Raw genomic sequence first — 7438 nt, forward strand, 5'->3', positions numbered from 1 at the left:
TTAGCATAGTGCCTGGCATTTAGTAGGCACTTAATAGATTTTTATTGACTGATTGACATGTCTTCAAAGCATATGATTTATCCAAATTGAACATGGGGCCATATTTTTAACTAGTTCTTTAAGACTTAACTTTACCAATTGAATTCCATCACTGGTGTCTAATACAATTCTCCCATAGTATGCCATTTTCATTTTTTAAAAATCTGTTGACAGGTTTTTCTTGATGGGGCATTGCCATCAATAGATTTGCAAAGTGATATCTTTCCTAACATCCATTTCAATATCATGAATAAGTAATTAGTCACACATCTTTAGCTTTGTAAATCTGTTGCTTTAACTATTTGCAAGGCAAAAATAGAAAGATTTTCAATTAAATGATCACAAAGGTCTTCAAAAACATGGGCAGTTCTCCCTCTCCCCATATTAACTGCTAGCAAAATCAATCAAAGCTACTTTGCATTGGATTTGCCAAGTATCGATATAACAATTTCACCATTAACATTTCTCTGGCTAAATGAGGCTTTTTGCATCTAGCAATTTGATTTTTTAAAAAAGAAAGAAAGAAAGAAAAACAATGTAAACAATATTGAGGGGGGGAGGGACGGCAATGAGGGTTAAGTGACTTGCCCAGGATCACACAGCTAGTAAGTGTCAAGTGTCTAAGGCCCGATTTGAACCCAGGTCCTCCTGAATCCAGGGCCAGTGCTTTATCCACTGTGCCATCTAGCTGCCCCAAACAATACTTTTGATGTCACAAACAAAATCCTTTTGATGCCACAAATGGTTTTAGGAAAAGTTTGTCTTTGCTTATTAAAAGCAAAAGGATTCTTGCTAGAAAAATATTTCTCTCTTTTACCAATGTATTCTGCACACCAATGTATTCTGGTTCAATTAATTTATGTTTTATGCTATCTGCAGCTAAAATATCCATGCAAAATAAACAGAGGCTCTTCCTCTATCAATAACAGAACCTGTGGATCTTTAATTATACAGCACTGAATATTTGAAATTAGAAGGTTTTTAAAACTTTTTTAAACTTATATTTACTTTTCAAACATATATTTCTGCGATTTAAACTGTCTCTTTTGTCTTTTCTTGTACTAGTTTCACCTATTCTAGTAGATTTTCTCTTTATACTAATTATTTGTTTTTTCAGGATGAAGAGATATTACTTCACTTTTTAAAATTAACAATGGGGGGGGAGCTAGGTGGCAGGAGGACCTAAGTTCAGGTCCAGCCTCAGACACTTGACACTTATGATAGCTAGCATTTATAAAGTACTTTGAGATTTGTGAGGAAACCTGGTTATTATACTAGACTTGCCAAAATTTATGATATTGAGAAATGTAACAGATATTATGCTATTTTTAGCTTCCACATGGTGATTGTTTAACTTCAAGTTTATACACTTCACATTCAATTGTAGCTAACAGTATAATGGTGTAACTCATCTGTCATGAGCCTATACCAGTTGATGGTGACAGTGGCAAATCACACCGCATTGAAATTTGACATGAGCTGACTCAAATCCAATCTTTCACACATACTATATTAAATAATCCATAGATGGCATTCACTGTCAGTTGTAGCTAAATTACCATGTTAACCTTCATCTCGACTTTAAACTTCATTTTTACTAAAAAAAATAATAAGTAGATATATTTATGTGGGAGTTGTACTAAAAATATGCAATAATTTTGGCTATTGCTTCCTCACCCAAAAAAAAAAAAAAGATTTTCAACCCTCCCCCCGAGAGAGTATACTCCACAGTTTGTAAAATTCTGCTCTACTTTCTTTCTCAGTAATCACATCAATTCCCATGGTTCAATTATCATCTCTATAAAGATAACTCCCAAATTGATGTGACCAGTTCCCATCTCTCTCCTTAAACTTCAGGACTCCCTGCTGAACATCTCTATCTGGATGTTCAATAGGCATTTCAAATTCAATATGTCCAAAATTCATTATCTTTTCCCTCAACCTCTTCCCTTCTCTAAACTTCCATATGTTTTGGAGGGTACCACTATCCTTCTAGTCACCCAGGAATCATCCTTGACTGTTCCCTCTCAAATGACCCCAATATCCAATTAGTTGTCATCTTATCAAAACTACCTCCGGGGCAGCTAGATGGCACAGTGGATAGAGCACTGGCCCTGGAGTCAGGAGGACCTGAGTTCAAATCCGGCCTCAGACACTTAACACTTACTGGCTGTGTGACCCTGGGCAAGTCACTTAACCCCAATTGCCTCACAACCCCCCCCCCAAAACAACAACAACAACAAAAAAACGACCTCCAAAATAACCTCTTGTATCCATTCAATTTCTCCACTCAAACAGTTACCAACTTTGTTTAGAACTTCATCACCTCATCCCCTGGATTATGGAAATAGACTCCAAATTGGTGTCCCTGTCTTTGCTCTCTCCTTTCTACAATCTATCCACCAAATAGCTCCCAAATTGGTATTCCTAAACACAGGTCTGTCCATGTTATATTCCACCCCAATCATGTCCAGTCAAATACCTTCAACGAATCTTTATTGCCTCTAGGATAAAAAATACCTCAGCCTGGTCTTCTTAGCTTTTTAAAGTCTTCAATATAGCTCCCCTGTAGCTTTCTAGTCTTACTTCATTTCCCCCTTTCCTGAACTCTCCATTCTGATCATATTGTTTTTCATATGCTTCTCTATTCCCCCTACAAATGCAAGCCCCTACAGATGGTAGGTGTTCAATAAAGACTTAGAGTCACAGAGTTGTAAAGGAGACCCAAATGCCGTAATACGTTGGACATGACAACCCTCAGAAACCACAGGGGCTCTTACTTAGACCCTGGATACTAATACCAGCAAAAAGAAATATTAACTCTGCCTTCAAGGAGCTTTTATTCTAATGAGGGAAGACAACACACAAAAGGGCAGTAAAGAGTTGGGGTTTGGGGGAGGGACCAGTGGGAGCAAAGATAAATGGTGTCAGAGAAGGGAAATATTTAACTCTTCTTTGGTATCTGTGTTTTCTGACAAAAATAATAGCCTTTGGGGGCAGCTAGGTGGTGCAGTGGATAAAGCACCAGCCCTGGATTCAGGAGGACCTGAGTTCAAATCTGGCCTCAGACACTTGACACTAGCTGTGTGACCCTGGGCAAATCACTCAACCCTCATTGGAAGAAGAAGAAGAAGAAGAAGAAGAAGAAGAAGAAGAAGAAGAAGAAGAAGAAGAAGAAGAAGAAGAAGAAGAAGAAGAAGAAGAAGAAGAAGAAGAAGAAGAAGAAGAAGAAGAGCCTTTGTAAGAACTGAGGAGCTGGAAGATTTCAGAAAAATCTAGAAAGACTTAAGTGGACTGATGCTGAGTGAAGTGAGTAGAACCAGAACATTGTACACAGTAATGGCAACATTGTATGATGGTCAACTGTGATAAACTTGACTCTTCTCAGCAGTGCAATGATCCAAAACAATGCCAAAGAACTCATGATGGAAAATGCTCTCCACATCAGAAAGAAGACCTGTGGGATCTGGATGCAGATTGAACCATACTGTTTCTACTTTTGTTTTTGTTTTTTGAGGTTTTTCCCTTTTGTTCTGATTCTTCTTTCACGACATGATTAATACAGAAATATGATTAATGTGATTGTACATATATAAGTTCTATCAGATTGCTTTTTGTCTTGGGGAGAAGGGAGGGAAGGGAGGGAGGGAGAAAAATTCGGGACTAAAAATCTTATGAAAACAAATGTTGAAAATGATCTTTATGTGTAACTGGAAAATAATAACATACTTTTATGATTAAAAAAAAGAATAGCCTTTGAAGTGGAAGGGGCAGAACAAAAATATCTAACAGGAGGTTAGTATCCGAGAGAAGTAGGGAGATAATAAAAGAGTCACTAGTTGCCTTTGAAAAATTTAGATCACTGGGTACAAAACAGCTAAATCCTAGGAAAGACTTGGAAAACGTTGATTGCCTAGCTACTATCGGTGATCTTTCAAAGATCATGAAAAATGGAGGAGGTGCTACAGAAGGGTAAATTGTACTGATTTCAAAAGAGAGAAATAAGTGACATCTGCAAAGTACAAGCCAGTGAACTTGGCTTCAACAAGGTCATTTGTGGGATTTGGGGGAACAATACAGAGAGATGGGGACTAGATGAGTATGGTTGATTAACCACAGGACTGGTTGAATGGCTTCACCCAAAGAGTAGAGAAAAAGAGTTTGACATTATCTTAAAAGGATGTCTCAAGAGGAGTGTCCCAGAGATCTGTGCTTGGCCTTGAGCTATTTCACATTTCTATCAGTTAGTCATTAAGTATTTATTAATGCTTATGTAGCTATGTAGGCTCTATATCTAGGGTTGCTCATTAATCATTGATTCATATCATCCCATTGCCTATGGCCAACAAAATCCTTCTGAACAATCAGCCTAATTTCAGTAGGGAAAGCAGAGTCACATCAGAAAACATATGACACATGAATCATCAAGTTGTACCAGAAGTGCTTTTGGCCATTGTTTTGATGAATTAATTAACCGGCTAGGAGGTATAGGATCTATACTTTGGTCATCAGGTGACACCAAACTCAGACCATTAGCCCAGTGACTACTTAAGAGGACTTTCCTCGTACCTACTCTGGCTTTCCCAAAGTCCACAGTATCCCCCTAGATCACCAGAGGGTACTCAACCTAATTAGACTACTCTTCTTACCACCAACTTAAACTTTCCATGGCCAAGAAGGAAAGGAGGAAAGAAGGAGGAAAATAAGGAAGGATTTATTAAGCACTTGAGTGTCAGGCACTGTGCTAAGCACTTTATAAATATTATTTCATTTAAGCCTCATAACAACCCTGGGAAGTAGGTGCTATTTTTCCCATTTTACAGATGAGGAAATGAATGCAAACAGAGGTGAGGTGACTTGTCTGGGGTCATACAGTAAGTGTCAAGGCCAAATTTGAACTCAAGTCTTCCTAACTCTGGGCCCAGTGCTCTAACCATTGTACCACCTAGCTGCCTCTGAGGCACTACCGTTGGTTTTATGTTCAGGGTAGATTTAAGTGTTTGATCTAGAATGTGTTCGAAAATTATTAAAATAGGAAAATTATTCATCTCAAATTTGAGAAACCTGCTCTCATCTACTAACTTCATTCATAGGAACAAATGGTATTTTTTTTTGGAGGGGCAATCAGGGAAAAGTGACTTGCCCAGAGTCACACAACTAGTAAGTGTCAATTGCTTGATGTTGGATTTGAACTCAGGTCCTCCTGACGCCAGGGCCAGTGTTCCATCCAACTGTGCCACCTCCCTGCCCCAGAATAAATGGCATTTTAGTGACCACATGTTGGGGTTTTTTTTGTTTTTTTGTTTTTTGCAGGCAATGGGGGTTAAGTGACTTGTCCAGGGTCACACAGCTAGTAAGTATCAAGTGTCTGAGGCCAGATCGGAACTCAGGTACTCCTGAATCCAGAGCCGGTGCTTTAACCACTGCTCCATCTAGCTGCCCCCCACATGTTTTATTAAAATCCAATAAGGTGACTGACTGTAAAGGAGTAGGAGCATAGCAAACAAAAAATTTTAAGTTTACAAATAGCAAGAACGTTCATTGCTTCATTAAATTGACTCTTTTCCAGGGGCGGCTAGGTGGCGCAGTGGATAAAGCACCGGCCCTGGATTCAGGAGGACCTGAGTTCAAATCCGGCCTCAGACACTTGACACTTACTAGCTGTGTGACCCTGGGCAAAAAATAAATAAATAAAATAAACTTGACTCCTTTCCCCCAGCATCTCCTTCTTCTTTCCAGTGGATTAAAGGAAGGGGGCAGAAAATAAGGAAAGGGACTGTGGGTTTGGAACTCACTGAGATCATCTTGGCAAGCACTCAGAGAAAAAAGGGGGGGAGGACCAGGATGGTTTCGAGTCATCCTTCATTTGGTCTCGCCCTGGCCGGTGAGATACATCAATGGCCCGTCCCATTTGGCCTCACTCCAGGCCAGTTCTATGTTGCATCCCCAGTGGCTCAGCTTCATATCTGCTCCCTATCCCTGTGAAACTACCATAGATCTCCAGAAAATATCCCTGCTCTTCCTTCACTGTGACCAATTTAGGCTGGAGCAGCAATGCTACAGGGGGCCACGGCCAGCTAGTATTGTCCTTTCACCAGTTCCCAGAATCCTCTTCATCCAAGACCACATGGAATGTCAAACTGGAGGTCTTTCTCCCAGAAAAGCCCACAAAAATAGTTTAGGGAGCAGGGTCAAGGTGCTTTCCTGCCAACAAAATCACCACCTGCCTGCTGCCCTCTTCTTCCACTTTATCACAGTCTTGAATTCACAACTTGGTAGCAATTATAAATTCTACTACATAAGCATTTATTCAATGAGGTCCATTTGTCTGCTGTCTCTATCTTTATATGTCACTCCTCCACCAGATTGTTTTTTTTTAAATGAGTCTTTGTTGATGTCTTTTAGGGGTTTTTTTGTTTCTTTTTTTTTGTTTTTTTAAGTGAGGCAGTTGGGGTTAAGTTGGGGACTTGCCCAGGGTCACACAGCTAGTAAATGTTAAGTGTCTAAGGCAGATTTGAACCCAGGTCCTCCTGACTCCAGGGCCAGTGCTCTATCCACTTCGCCACCTAGCTGCCCCAATGTCTTTTGTTTTTTATATCTCCATAGTTTCCCTAGTATCCCTCCTCTGCTCCCTCCCAGAGAGTGAGCCCATATAACAAATAGTATTTTAAAAGCCAAAAAAAAAAAAAGGAAAATGAACAACAAAAATAAGTGTAACTCAACAAAACGTTTTTTAAAAGTCTGAAAATATGTGCAATGTATAACACTTGTGGACCCCCCTGAAAGTACTAAGACCAAAAGAAAGCAGTTCTTGCCCACAAAGGAGCTTATATTTTAAATGAGTATACACAAAATAAGTTAATCAAACAAAAGAAATCTTGAAAATTGGTGTTCTGGCTTTGGCAATATAAAAATGCAAAAACTCGAATGATAATCATACATCTGCTATCATAAAATGTGCAAATCAGGGACTTGTATAGATATGAAGCACAGATTGTTATCCAAACATATTGTAAGCAAGCATCTGGCCCATTTTACACAAGTTCAGAGTTATCAGAAATTTTAATTGGAACAAAATTATCATCATGTATATTAACATTTTTCTTTAGCATGTTTTCTCAACTAAACTCCAGGGATACCTTATCATGGTGGGACCTCTAGGTGGCACAGTGGATAAAGTACTTTCCCTGGATTCAGGAGGACCCGAGTTCAAATCCAGCTTCAGACACTTGACAGTTACTAGCTGTGTGACCCTGGGCAAGTCACTTAACCCTCACTGCCCCACCAAAAAAAAAGAAAAGAAAAGGAAAGAATTAGATACCTTATCATGGAGGTAACACCCTAGGTTTCTGAAGGTTATGTCAGCAAAGAATAAACTCCTAAAGGTTCTACTCAACTA

The sequence above is a fragment of the Dromiciops gliroides genome, chromosome 1, assembly GCF_019393635.1.
Source record: "Dromiciops gliroides isolate mDroGli1 chromosome 1, mDroGli1.pri, whole genome shotgun sequence".
Taxonomy (NCBI): domain Eukaryota; kingdom Metazoa; phylum Chordata; class Mammalia; order Microbiotheria; family Microbiotheriidae; genus Dromiciops; species Dromiciops gliroides.